Source organism: Ctenocephalides felis, unplaced genomic scaffold, assembly GCF_003426905.1.
Source record: "Ctenocephalides felis isolate EL2017-DRISC unplaced genomic scaffold, ASM342690v1 CF-g0.4_SCAFFOLD_00227, whole genome shotgun sequence".
NCBI lineage: Eukaryota > Metazoa > Arthropoda > Insecta > Siphonaptera > Pulicidae > Ctenocephalides > Ctenocephalides felis.
The window spans coordinates 1-10,000 of NW_020536381.1; the positions used below are offsets into that span (position 1 = coordinate 1).

General features: G+C 41.2%; 49 non-coding genes across 49 annotated transcripts in view; all 49 read right to left on the reverse strand.

The window, feature by feature from the left end:
• Positions 1-596: 596 nt before the first annotated feature.
• Trnac-gca lies at positions 597-668 on the reverse strand. The gene has a single exon. It is a non-coding gene; the product is annotated as a tRNA-Cys (tRNA).
• An 83-nt stretch (positions 669-751) lies between these two features.
• On the reverse strand, positions 752-823 carry Trnac-gca. Its single transcript has one exon. It is a non-coding gene; the product is annotated as a tRNA-Cys (tRNA).
• Positions 824-908: 85 nt separating this feature from the next.
• On the reverse strand, positions 909-980 carry Trnac-gca. The gene has a single exon. It is a non-coding gene; the product is annotated as a tRNA-Cys (tRNA).
• A 217-nt stretch (positions 981-1,197) lies between these two features.
• Positions 1,198-1,269, reverse strand: Trnac-gca. Its single transcript has one exon. It is a non-coding gene; the product is annotated as a tRNA-Cys (tRNA).
• A 549-nt stretch (positions 1,270-1,818) lies between these two features.
• Trnac-gca lies at positions 1,819-1,890 on the reverse strand. The gene has a single exon. It is a non-coding gene; the product is annotated as a tRNA-Cys (tRNA).
• A 394-nt stretch (positions 1,891-2,284) lies between these two features.
• On the reverse strand, positions 2,285-2,356 carry Trnac-gca. The gene has a single exon. It is a non-coding gene; the product is annotated as a tRNA-Cys (tRNA).
• A 238-nt stretch (positions 2,357-2,594) lies between these two features.
• On the reverse strand, positions 2,595-2,666 carry Trnac-gca. The gene has a single exon. It is a non-coding gene; the product is annotated as a tRNA-Cys (tRNA).
• An 84-nt stretch (positions 2,667-2,750) lies between these two features.
• Positions 2,751-2,822, reverse strand: Trnac-gca. Its single transcript has one exon. It is a non-coding gene; the product is annotated as a tRNA-Cys (tRNA).
• Positions 2,823-2,902: 80 nt separating this feature from the next.
• On the reverse strand, positions 2,903-2,974 carry Trnac-gca. The gene has a single exon. It is a non-coding gene; the product is annotated as a tRNA-Cys (tRNA).
• Positions 2,975-3,215: 241 nt separating this feature from the next.
• On the reverse strand, positions 3,216-3,287 carry Trnac-gca. The gene has a single exon. It is a non-coding gene; the product is annotated as a tRNA-Cys (tRNA).
• A 238-nt stretch (positions 3,288-3,525) lies between these two features.
• Trnac-gca lies at positions 3,526-3,597 on the reverse strand. Its single transcript has one exon. It is a non-coding gene; the product is annotated as a tRNA-Cys (tRNA).
• An 85-nt stretch (positions 3,598-3,682) lies between these two features.
• Trnac-gca lies at positions 3,683-3,754 on the reverse strand. The gene has a single exon. It is a non-coding gene; the product is annotated as a tRNA-Cys (tRNA).
• Positions 3,755-3,838: 84 nt separating this feature from the next.
• On the reverse strand, positions 3,839-3,910 carry Trnac-gca. Its single transcript has one exon. It is a non-coding gene; the product is annotated as a tRNA-Cys (tRNA).
• A 398-nt stretch (positions 3,911-4,308) lies between these two features.
• Positions 4,309-4,380, reverse strand: Trnac-gca. Its single transcript has one exon. It is a non-coding gene; the product is annotated as a tRNA-Cys (tRNA).
• Positions 4,381-4,465: 85 nt separating this feature from the next.
• On the reverse strand, positions 4,466-4,537 carry Trnac-gca. The gene has a single exon. It is a non-coding gene; the product is annotated as a tRNA-Cys (tRNA).
• Positions 4,538-4,777: 240 nt separating this feature from the next.
• Trnac-gca lies at positions 4,778-4,849 on the reverse strand. Its single transcript has one exon. It is a non-coding gene; the product is annotated as a tRNA-Cys (tRNA).
• An 85-nt stretch (positions 4,850-4,934) lies between these two features.
• Positions 4,935-5,006, reverse strand: Trnac-gca. The gene has a single exon. It is a non-coding gene; the product is annotated as a tRNA-Cys (tRNA).
• Positions 5,007-5,091: 85 nt separating this feature from the next.
• On the reverse strand, positions 5,092-5,163 carry Trnac-gca. The gene has a single exon. It is a non-coding gene; the product is annotated as a tRNA-Cys (tRNA).
• An 85-nt stretch (positions 5,164-5,248) lies between these two features.
• Positions 5,249-5,320, reverse strand: Trnac-gca. Its single transcript has one exon. It is a non-coding gene; the product is annotated as a tRNA-Cys (tRNA).
• Positions 5,321-5,405: 85 nt separating this feature from the next.
• Trnac-gca lies at positions 5,406-5,477 on the reverse strand. The gene has a single exon. It is a non-coding gene; the product is annotated as a tRNA-Cys (tRNA).
• An 81-nt stretch (positions 5,478-5,558) lies between these two features.
• Positions 5,559-5,630, reverse strand: Trnac-gca. The gene has a single exon. It is a non-coding gene; the product is annotated as a tRNA-Cys (tRNA).
• An 85-nt stretch (positions 5,631-5,715) lies between these two features.
• Positions 5,716-5,787, reverse strand: Trnac-gca. The gene has a single exon. It is a non-coding gene; the product is annotated as a tRNA-Cys (tRNA).
• Positions 5,788-5,872: 85 nt separating this feature from the next.
• On the reverse strand, positions 5,873-5,944 carry Trnac-gca. The gene has a single exon. It is a non-coding gene; the product is annotated as a tRNA-Cys (tRNA).
• Positions 5,945-6,029: 85 nt separating this feature from the next.
• On the reverse strand, positions 6,030-6,101 carry Trnac-gca. Its single transcript has one exon. It is a non-coding gene; the product is annotated as a tRNA-Cys (tRNA).
• Positions 6,102-6,186: 85 nt separating this feature from the next.
• Trnac-gca lies at positions 6,187-6,258 on the reverse strand. Its single transcript has one exon. It is a non-coding gene; the product is annotated as a tRNA-Cys (tRNA).
• Positions 6,259-6,343: 85 nt separating this feature from the next.
• On the reverse strand, positions 6,344-6,415 carry Trnac-gca. Its single transcript has one exon. It is a non-coding gene; the product is annotated as a tRNA-Cys (tRNA).
• An 83-nt stretch (positions 6,416-6,498) lies between these two features.
• Trnac-gca lies at positions 6,499-6,570 on the reverse strand. The gene has a single exon. It is a non-coding gene; the product is annotated as a tRNA-Cys (tRNA).
• An 85-nt stretch (positions 6,571-6,655) lies between these two features.
• On the reverse strand, positions 6,656-6,727 carry Trnac-gca. The gene has a single exon. It is a non-coding gene; the product is annotated as a tRNA-Cys (tRNA).
• An 85-nt stretch (positions 6,728-6,812) lies between these two features.
• On the reverse strand, positions 6,813-6,884 carry Trnac-gca. The gene has a single exon. It is a non-coding gene; the product is annotated as a tRNA-Cys (tRNA).
• Positions 6,885-6,967: 83 nt separating this feature from the next.
• Positions 6,968-7,039, reverse strand: Trnac-gca. The gene has a single exon. It is a non-coding gene; the product is annotated as a tRNA-Cys (tRNA).
• Positions 7,040-7,124: 85 nt separating this feature from the next.
• On the reverse strand, positions 7,125-7,196 carry Trnac-gca. The gene has a single exon. It is a non-coding gene; the product is annotated as a tRNA-Cys (tRNA).
• Positions 7,197-7,281: 85 nt separating this feature from the next.
• Trnac-gca lies at positions 7,282-7,353 on the reverse strand. The gene has a single exon. It is a non-coding gene; the product is annotated as a tRNA-Cys (tRNA).
• Positions 7,354-7,437: 84 nt separating this feature from the next.
• Positions 7,438-7,509, reverse strand: Trnac-gca. The gene has a single exon. It is a non-coding gene; the product is annotated as a tRNA-Cys (tRNA).
• An 85-nt stretch (positions 7,510-7,594) lies between these two features.
• Trnac-gca lies at positions 7,595-7,666 on the reverse strand. Its single transcript has one exon. It is a non-coding gene; the product is annotated as a tRNA-Cys (tRNA).
• An 85-nt stretch (positions 7,667-7,751) lies between these two features.
• On the reverse strand, positions 7,752-7,823 carry Trnac-gca. Its single transcript has one exon. It is a non-coding gene; the product is annotated as a tRNA-Cys (tRNA).
• Positions 7,824-7,908: 85 nt separating this feature from the next.
• Positions 7,909-7,980, reverse strand: Trnac-gca. The gene has a single exon. It is a non-coding gene; the product is annotated as a tRNA-Cys (tRNA).
• Positions 7,981-8,065: 85 nt separating this feature from the next.
• On the reverse strand, positions 8,066-8,137 carry Trnac-gca. The gene has a single exon. It is a non-coding gene; the product is annotated as a tRNA-Cys (tRNA).
• Positions 8,138-8,222: 85 nt separating this feature from the next.
• Trnac-gca lies at positions 8,223-8,294 on the reverse strand. Its single transcript has one exon. It is a non-coding gene; the product is annotated as a tRNA-Cys (tRNA).
• An 84-nt stretch (positions 8,295-8,378) lies between these two features.
• Trnac-gca lies at positions 8,379-8,450 on the reverse strand. Its single transcript has one exon. It is a non-coding gene; the product is annotated as a tRNA-Cys (tRNA).
• An 85-nt stretch (positions 8,451-8,535) lies between these two features.
• Positions 8,536-8,607, reverse strand: Trnac-gca. The gene has a single exon. It is a non-coding gene; the product is annotated as a tRNA-Cys (tRNA).
• An 85-nt stretch (positions 8,608-8,692) lies between these two features.
• Trnac-gca lies at positions 8,693-8,764 on the reverse strand. Its single transcript has one exon. It is a non-coding gene; the product is annotated as a tRNA-Cys (tRNA).
• An 85-nt stretch (positions 8,765-8,849) lies between these two features.
• Trnac-gca lies at positions 8,850-8,921 on the reverse strand. The gene has a single exon. It is a non-coding gene; the product is annotated as a tRNA-Cys (tRNA).
• Positions 8,922-9,006: 85 nt separating this feature from the next.
• Positions 9,007-9,078, reverse strand: Trnac-gca. Its single transcript has one exon. It is a non-coding gene; the product is annotated as a tRNA-Cys (tRNA).
• An 85-nt stretch (positions 9,079-9,163) lies between these two features.
• On the reverse strand, positions 9,164-9,235 carry Trnac-gca. Its single transcript has one exon. It is a non-coding gene; the product is annotated as a tRNA-Cys (tRNA).
• Positions 9,236-9,320: 85 nt separating this feature from the next.
• Trnac-gca lies at positions 9,321-9,392 on the reverse strand. The gene has a single exon. It is a non-coding gene; the product is annotated as a tRNA-Cys (tRNA).
• Positions 9,393-9,476: 84 nt separating this feature from the next.
• Positions 9,477-9,548, reverse strand: Trnac-gca. The gene has a single exon. It is a non-coding gene; the product is annotated as a tRNA-Cys (tRNA).
• An 85-nt stretch (positions 9,549-9,633) lies between these two features.
• On the reverse strand, positions 9,634-9,705 carry Trnac-gca. Its single transcript has one exon. It is a non-coding gene; the product is annotated as a tRNA-Cys (tRNA).
• Positions 9,706-9,790: 85 nt separating this feature from the next.
• On the reverse strand, positions 9,791-9,862 carry Trnac-gca. Its single transcript has one exon. It is a non-coding gene; the product is annotated as a tRNA-Cys (tRNA).
• An 85-nt stretch (positions 9,863-9,947) lies between these two features.
• The window catches only part of Trnac-gca, a 72-nt gene continuing 19 nt past the window's right edge, over positions 9,948-10,000 (reverse strand). Inside the window, exon 1 of the tRNA in view lies at positions 9,948-10,000. This exon is cut by the window's right edge and continues 19 nt beyond it. This is a non-coding gene — a tRNA (tRNA-Cys).

Sequence of the window (10,000 nt, forward strand, 5' to 3'; positions counted from 1 at the left end):
TCTCGATCTGCAGTCGAATGCTCTACCACTGAGCTATATCCCCACTTTACTACCCTTGAGTTCCCAGTTGTTGATTGAAATTAACATTTTAGGGCAAAAAAGAAAAGAAATAAATAAATAAGACACATAGGGGACACCCGGGTTTGAACCGGGGACCTCTCGATCTGCAGTCGAATGCTCTACCACTGAGCTTATATCCCACTTTACTACCCTTGAGTTCCCAGTTGTTGATTGAAATTAACATTTTAGGCAAAAAAGAAAAAGAAATAAATAAATAAGACACATAGGGGACACCCGGGTTGAACCGGGACCTCTCGATCTGCAGTCGAATGCTCTACCACTGAGCTATATCCCCACTTTACTACCCTTGAGTTCCCAGTTGTTGATTGAAATTAACATTTTAGGCAAAAAGAAAAAGAGAATTAAATAATAAAGACACATAGGGGACACCCGGGTTTGAACCGGGGACCTCTCGATCTGCAGTCGAATGCTCTACCACTGAGCTATTCCCCACTTTACTACCCTTGAGTTTCCCAGTTGTTGATTGAAATTAACATTTTAGGCAAAAAAGAAAAAAAATAAATAAATAAGACACATAGGGACACCCGGGTTTGAACCGGGGACCTCTCGATCTGCAGTCGAATGCTCTACCACTGAGCTATATCCCCACTTTACTACCCTTGAGTTCCCAGTTGTTGATTGAATTAACATTTTAGGCAAAAAAGAAAAGAAATAAATAAATAAGACACATAGGGGACACCCGGGTTTGAACCGGGGACCTCTCGATCTGCAGTCGAATGCTCTACCACTGAGCTATATCCCCACTTTACTATCCTTGAGTTCCCAGTTGTTGATTGATAATAACATTTTAGGCAAAAAAGAAAAAGAAATAAATAAATAAGACACATAGGGGACACCCGGGTTTGAACCGGGGACCTCTCGATCTGCAGTCGAATGCTCTACCACTGAGCTATATCCCCACTTGTTTGATTGAAATTAACATTTTAGGCAAAAAAGAAAAAGAAATATAAATAAGACACATAGGGGACACCCGGTTTGAACCGGGGACCTCTCGATCTGCAGTCGAATGCTCTACCAATGAGCTATATCCCCACTTTACTATCCTTGAGTTCCCAGTTGTTGATTGAAATTAACATTTTAGGCAAAAAAGAAAAGAAATAAATAAATAAGACTCATAGGGGACACCCGGGTTTGAACCGGGGACCTCTCGATCTGCAGTCGAATGCTCTACCACTGAGCTATATCCCCACTTTTGTACCCTTGAGTTTCCAGTTGTTGATTGAAATTAACATTTTAGGCAAAAAAGAAAAAGAAATAAATAAATAAGACACATAGGGGACACCGGGTTTGAACCGGGGACCTCTCGATCTGCAGTCGAATGCTCTACCACTGAGCTATATCCCCACTTTACTATCCTTGAGTTCCCAGTTGTTGATTGAAATTAACATTTTAGGCAAAAAGAAAAAGAATAAATAAATAAGACATAGGGGACACCCTGGGTTTGAACCGGGACCTCTCGATCTGCAGTCGAATGCTCTACCACTGAGCTATATCCCACTTTACTACCCTTGAGTTCCCAGTTGTTGATTGAAATTAACATTTTAGGCAAAAAAGAAAAAGAAATAAATAAATAAGACACATAGGGGACACCCGGTTTGAACCGGGGACCTCTCGATCTGCAGTCGAATGCTCTACCACTGAGCTATATCCCTACTTTACTACCCTTGAGTTCTCAGTTGTTGATTGAAATTAACATTTTAGGGCAAAAAAAAAAAGAAATAAATAAATAAGACACATAGGGGACACCCGGGTTTGAACCGGGGACCTCTCGATCTGCAGTCGAATGCTCTACCACTGAGCTATATCCCCACTTTACTACCTTGAGTTCCCAGTTGTTGATTAATTAACATTTTAGGCAAAAAAGAAAAAGAATAAATAAAAAGACACATAGGGGACACCCGGGTTTGAACCGGGGACCTCCTCGATCTGCAGTCGAATGCTCTACCACTGAGCTATATCCCCACTTTACTACCCTTGAGTTCCCAGTTGTTGATTGAAATTAACATTTTAGGCAAAAAAGAAAAAGAAATAAATAAATAAGACACATAGGGGACACCCGGTTTGAACCGGGGACCTCTCGATCTGCAGTCGAATGCTCTACCACTGAGCTATATCCCCACTTTACTACCCTTGAGTTCCCAGTTGTTGATTGAAATTAACATTTTAGGCACAAAAGAAAAAGAAATAAATAAATAAGACACATAGGGGACACCCGGGTTTGAACCGGGGACCTCTCGATCTGCAGTCGAATGCTCTACCACTGAGCTATATCCCCACTTTACTACCCTTGAGTTTCCAGTTGTTGATTGAAATTAACATTTTAGGCAAAAAAAAAAGAAATAAATAAATAAGACACATAGGGGACACCCGGGTTTGAACCGGTGACCTCTCGATCTGCAGTCGAATGCTCTACCACTGAGCTATATCCCCACTTTACTACCCTTGAGTTCCCAGTTGTTGATTAAATTAACATTTTAGGCAAAAAGAAAAAGAAATAAATAAATAAGACACATAGGGGACACCCGGGTTTGAACCGGGGACCTCTCGATCTGCAGTCGAATGCTCTACCACTGAGCTATATCCCCACTTTACTACCCTTGAGTTCCCAGTTGTTGATTGAAATTAACATTTTAGGCAAAAAGAAAAAGAAATAAATAAATAAGACACATAGGGGACACCCGGGTTTGAACCGGGGACCTCTCGATCTGCAGTCGAATGCTCTACCACTGAGCTATATCCCCACTTTACTACCTTTGAGTTCCCAGTTGTTGATTAATTAACATTTAGGCAAAAAAGAAAGAAATAAATAAATAAGACACATAGGGGACACCCGGGTTTGAACCGGGGACCTCTCGATCTGCAGTCGAATGCTCTACCACTGAGCTATATCCCCACTTTACTACCCTTGAGTTCCCAGTTGTTGATTGAAATTAACATTTTAGGCAAAAAAGAAAAAGAAATAAATAAATAAGACACATAGGGGACACCGGGTTTGAACCGGGGACCTCTCGATCTGCAGTCGAATGCTCTACCACTGAGCTATATCCCCACTTTACTACCCTTGAGTTCCCAGTTGTTGATTGAAATTAACATTTTAGGCAAAGAAGAAAAAGAAATAAATAAATAAGACACATAGGGGACACCCGGGTTTGAACCGGGGACCTCTCGATCTGCAGTCGAATGCTCTACCACTGAGCTATATCCCCACTTTACTACCCTTGAGTTTCCAGTTGTTGATTGATATTAACATTTTAGGCAAAAAAGAAAAAGAAATAAATAAATAAGACACATAGGGGACACCGGGTTTGAACCGGGACCTCTCGATCTGCAGTCGAATGCTCTACCACTGAGCTATATCCCCACTTTACTACCCTTGAGTTCCCAGTTGTTGATTGAATTAACATTTTAGGCAAAAAGAAAAAGAAATAAATAAATAAGACACATAGGGGACACCCGGGTTTGAACCGGGGACCTCTCGATCTGCAGTCGAATGCTCTACCACTGAGCTATATCCCCACTTTACTACCCTTGAGTTCCCAGTTGTTGATTGAAATTAACATTTTAGGCAAAAAAGAAAAAGAAATAAATAAATAAGACACATAGGGGACACCCGGGTTTGAACCGGGGACCTCTCGATCTGCAGTCGAATGCTCTACCACTGAGCTATATCCCCACTTTACTACCCTTGAGTTCCAGTTGTTGATTGAAATTAACATTTTAGGCAAAAAAGAAAAAGAAATAAATAAATAAGACACATAGGGGACACCCGGGTTTGAACCGGGGACCTCTCGATCTGCAGTCGAATGCTCTACCACTGAGCTATATCCCCACTTTACTACCCTTGAGTTTCCAGTTGTTGATTGATATTAACATTTTAGGCAAAAAAGAAAAAGAGATAAATAAATAAGACACGTAAGGGACACCCGGGTTTGAACCGGGGACCTCTCGATCTGCAGTCGAATGCTTTACCACTCTGCTATATCCCCACTTTACTACCCTTGAGTTCCCAGTTGTTGATTGAAATTAACATTTTAGGCAAAAAAGAAAAAGAAATAAATAAATAAGACACATAGGGGACACCCGGGTTTGAACCGGAGACCTCTCGATCTGCAGTCGAATGCTCTACCACTGAGCTATATCCCCACTTTACTACCCTTGAGTTCCCAGTTGTTGATTGAAATTAACATTTTAGGCAAAAAAAAAAAGAAATAAATAAATAAGACACATAGGGGACACCCGGGTTTGAACCGGGGACCTCTCGATCTGCAGTCGAATGCTCTACCACTGAGCTATATCCCCACTTTACTACCCTTGAGTTCCCAGTTGTTGATTGAAATTAACATTTTAGGCAAAAAAGAAAAAGAAATAAATAAATAAGACACATAGGGGACACCCGGGTTTGAACCGGGGACCTCTCGATCTGCAGTCGAATGCTCTACCACTGAGCTATATCCCCACTTTACTACCCTTGAGTTCCCAGTTGTTGATTGGAATTAACATTTTAGGCAAAAAAAAAAAAGAAATAAATAAATAAGACACATAGGGGACACCCGGGTTTGAACCGGGACCTCTCGATCTGCAGTCGAATGCTCTACCACTGAGCTATATCCCCACTTTACTACCCTTGAGTTCCCAGTTGTTGATTGAAATTAACATTTTAGGCAAAAAAAAAAAGAAATAAATAAATAAGACACATAGGGGACACCCGGGTTTGAACCGGGGACCTCTCGATCTGCAGTCGAATGCTCTACCACTGAGCTATATCCCCACTTTACTACCCTTGAGTTCCCAGTTGTTGATTGAAATTAACATTTTAGGCAAAAAAGAAAAAGAAATAAATAAATAAGACACATAGGGGACACCCGGGTTTGAACCGGGGACCTCTCGATCTGCAGTCGAATGCTCTACCACTGAGCTATATCCCCACTTTACTACCCTTGAGTTCCCAGTTGTTGATTGAAATTAACATTTTAGGCAAAAAAGAAAAAGAAATAAATAAATAAGACACATAGGGGACACCCGGGTTTGAACCGGGGACCTCTCGATCTGCAGTCGAATGCTCTACCACTGAGCTATATCCCCACTTTACTATCCTTGAGTTCCCAGTTGTTGATTGAAATTAACATTTTAGGCAAAAAAGAAAAAGAAATAAATAAATAAGACACATAGGGGACACCCGGGTTTGAACCGGGGACCTCTCGATCTGCAGTCGAATGCTCTACCACTGAGCTATATCCCCACTTTACTACCCTTGAGTTCCCAGTTGTTGATTGAAATTAACATTTTAGGCAAAAAAGAAAAAGAAATAAATAAATAAGACACATAGGGGACACCCGGGTTTGAACCGGGGACCTCTCGATCTGCAGTCGAATGCTCTACCACTGAGCTATATCCCCACTTTACTACCCTTGAGTTCCAGTTGTTGATTGAAATTAACATTTTAGGCAAAAAAAAAAAAATAAATAAATAAGACACATAGGGGACACCCGGGTTTGAACCGGGGACCTCTCGATCTGCAGTCGAATGCTCTACCACTGAGCTATATCCCCACTTTACTACCCTTGAGTTCCCAGTTGTTGATTGAAATTAACATTTTAGGCAAAAAAGAAAAAGAAATAAATAAATAAGACACATAGGGGACACCCGGGTTTGAACCGGGGACCTCTCGATCTGCAGTCGAATGCTCTACCACTGAGCTATATCCCCACTTTACTACCCTTGAGTTCCCAGTTGTTGATTGAAATTAACATTTTAGGCAAAAAAGAAAAAGAAATAAATAAATAAGACACATAGGGGACACCCGGGTTTGAACCGGGGACCTCTCGATCTGCAGTCGAATGCTCTACCACTGAGCTATATCCCCACTTTACTACCCTTGAGTTCCCAGTTGTTGATTGAAATTAACATTTTAGGCAAAAAAGAAAAAGAAATAAATAAATAAGACACATAGGGGACACCCGGGTTTGAACCGGGGACCTCTCGATCTGCAGTCGAATGCTCTACCACTGAGCTATATCCCCACTTTACTACCCTTGAGTTCCCAGTTGTTGATTGAAATTAACATTTTAGGCAAAAAAGAAAAAGAAATAAATAAATAAGACACATAGGGGACACCCGGGTTTGAACCGGGGACCTCTCGATCTGCAGTCGAATGCTCTACCACTGAGCTATATCCCCACTTTACTACCCTTGAGTTCCCAGTTGTTGATTGAAATTAACATTTTAGGCAAAAAAGAAAAAGAAATAAATAAATAAGACACATAGGGGACACCCGGGTTTGAACCGGGGACCTCTCGATCTGCAGTCGAATGCTCTACCACTGAGCTATATCCCCACTTTACTACCTTGAGTTCCCAGTTGTTGATTGAAATTAACATTTTAGGCAAAAAGAAAAAGAAATAAATAAATAAGACACATAGGGGACACCCGGGTTTGAACCGGGGACCTCTCGATCTGCAGTCGAATGCTCTACCACTGAGCTATATCCCCACTTTACTACCCTTGAGTTCCCAGTTGTTGATTGAAATTAACATTTTAGGCAAAAAAGAAAAAGAAATAAATAAATAAGACACATAGGGGACACCCGGGTTTGAACCGGGGACCTCTCGATCTGCAGTCGAATGCTCTACCACTGAGCTATATCCCCACTTTACTACCCTTGAGTTCCCAGTTGTTGATTGAAATTAACATTTTAGGCAAAAAAGAAAAAGAAATAAATAAATAAGACACATAGGGGACACCCGGGTTTGAACCGGGGACCTCTCGATCTGCAGTCGAATGCTCTACCACTGAGCTATATCCCCACTTTACTACCCTTGAGTTCCCAGTTGTTGATTGAAATTAACATTTTAGGCAAAAAAAAAAGAAATAAATAAATAAGACACATAGGGGACACCCGGGTTTGAACCGGGGACCTCTCGATCTGCAGTCGAATGCTCTACCACTGAGCTATATCCCCACTTTACTACCCTTGAGTTCCCAGTTGTTGATTGAAATTAACATTTTAGGCAAAAAAGAAAAAGAAATAAATAAATAAGACACATAGGGGACACCCGGGTTTGAACCGGGGACCTCTCGATCTGCAGTCGAATGCTCTACCACTGAGCTATATCCCCACTTTACTACCCTTGAGTTCCCAGTTGTTGATTGAAATTAACATTTTAGGCAAAAAAGAAAAAGAAATAAATAAATAAGACACATAGGGGACACCCGGGTTTGAACCGGGGACCTCTCGATCTGCAGTCGAATGCTCTACCACTGAGCTATATCCCCACTTTACTACCCTTGAGTTTCCAGTTGTTGATTGAATTAACATTTTAGGCAAAAAAGAAAAAGAAATAAATAAATAAGACACATAGGGGACACCCGGGTTTGAACCGGGGACCTCTCGATCTGCAGTCGAATGCTCTACCACTGAGCTATATCCCCACTTTACTACCCTTGAGTTCCCAGTTGTTGATTGAAATTAACATTTTAGGCAAAAAAGAAAAAGAAATAAATAAATAAGACACATAGGGGACACCCGGGTTTGAACCGGGGACCTCTCGATCTGCAGTCGAATGCTCTACCACTGAGCTATATCCCCACTTTACTACCCTTGAGTTCCCAGTTGTTGATTGAAATTAACATTTTAGGCAAAAAAGAAAAAGAAATAAATAAATAAGACACATAGGGGACACCCGGGTTTGAACCGGGGACCTCTCGATCTGCAGTCGAATGCTCTACCACTGAGCTATATCCCCACTTTACTACCCTTGAGTTCCCAGTTGTTGATTGAAATTAACATTTTAGGCAAAAAAGAAAAAGAAATAAATAAATAAGACACATAGGGGACACCCGGGTTTGAACCGGGGACCTCTCGATCTGCAGTCGAATGCTCTACCACTGAGCTATATCCCCACTTTACTACCCTTGAGTTCCCAGTTGTTGATTGAAATTAACATTTTAGGCAAAAAAGAAAAAGAAATAAATAAATAAGACACATAGGGGACACCCGGGTTTGAACCGGGGACCTCTCGATCTGCAGTCGAATGCTCTACCACTGAGCTATATCCCCACTTTACTACCCTTGAGTTCCCAGTTGTTGATTGAAATTAACATTTTAGGCAAAAAAGAAAAAGAAATAAATAAATAAGACACATAGGGGACACCCGGGTTTGAACCGGGGACCTCTCGATCTGCAGTCGAATGCTCTACCACTGAGCTATATCCCCACTTTACTACCCTTGAGTTCCCAGTTGTTGATTGAAATTAACATTTTAGGCAAAAAAAAAAAGAAATAAATAAATAAGACACATAGGGGACACCCGGGTTTGAACCGGGGACCTCTCGATCTGCAGTCGAATGCTCTACCACTGAGCTATATCCCCACTTTACTACCCTTGAGTTCCCAGTTGTTGATTGAAATTAACATTTTAGGCAAAAAAGAAAAAGAAATAAATAAATAAGACACATAGGGGACACCCGGGTTTGAACCGGGGACCTCTCGATCTGCAGTCGAATGCTCTACCACTGAGCTATATCCCCACTTTACTACCCTTGAGTTCCCAGTTGTTGATTGAAATTAACATTTTAGGCAAAAAAGAAAAAGAAATAAATAAATAAGACACATAGGGGACACCCGGGTTTGAACCGGGGACCTCTCGATCTGCAGTCGAATGCTCTACCACTGAGCTATATCCCCACTTTACTACCCTTGAGTTCCCAGTTGTTGATTGAAATTAACATTTTAGGCAAAAAAGAAAAAGAAATAAATAAATAAGACACATAGGGGACACCCGGGTTTGAACCGGGGACCTCTCGATCTGCAGTCGAATGCTCTACCACTGAGCTATATCCCCACTTTACTACCCTTGAGTTTCCAGTTGTTGATTGAAATTAACATTTTAGGCAAAAAAGAAAAAGAAATAAATAAATAAGACACATAGGGGACACCCGGGTTTGAACCGGGGACCTCTCGATCTGCAGTCGAATGCTCTACCACTGAGCTATATCCCCACTTTACTACCCTTGAGTTCCCAGTTGTTGATTGAAATTAACATTTTAGGCAAAAAAGAAAAAGAAATAAATAAATAAGACACATAGGGGACACCCGGGTTTGAACCGGGGACCTCTCGATCTGCAGTCGAATGCTCTACCACTGAGCTATATCCCCACTTTACTACCCTTGAGTTCCCAGTTGTTGATTGAAATTAACATTTTAGGCAAAAAAGAAAAAGAAATAAATAAATAAGACACATAGGGGACACCCGGGTTTGAACCGGGGACCTCTCGATCTGCAGTCGAATGCTCTACCACTGAGCTATATCCCCACTTTACTACCTTGAGTTCCCAGTTGTTGATTGAAATTAACATTTTAGGCAAAAAAGAAAAAGAAATAAATAAATAAGACACATAGGGGACACCCGGGTTTGAACCGGGGACCTCTCGATCTGCAGTCGAATGCTCTACCACTGAGCTATATCCCCACTTTACTACCCTTGAGTTCCCAGTTGTTGATTGAAATTAACATTTTAGGCAAAAAAGAAAAAGAAATAAATAAATAAGACACATAGGGGACACCCGGGTTTGAACCGGGGACCTCTCGATCTGCAGTCGAATGCTCTACCACTGAGCTATATCCCCACTTTACTACCCTTGAGTTCCCAGTTGTTGATTGAAATTAACATTTTAGGCAAAAAAGAAAAAGAAATAAATAAATAAGACACATAGGGGACACCCGGGTTTGAACCGGGGACCTCTCGATCTGCAGTCGAATGCTCTACCACTGAGCTATATCCCCACTTTACTACCCTTGAGTTTCCAGTTGTTGATTGAAATTAACATTTTAGGCAAAAAAGAAAAAGAAATAAATAAATAAGACACATAGGGGACACCCGGGTTTGAACCGGGGACCTCTCGATCTGCAGTCGAATGCTCT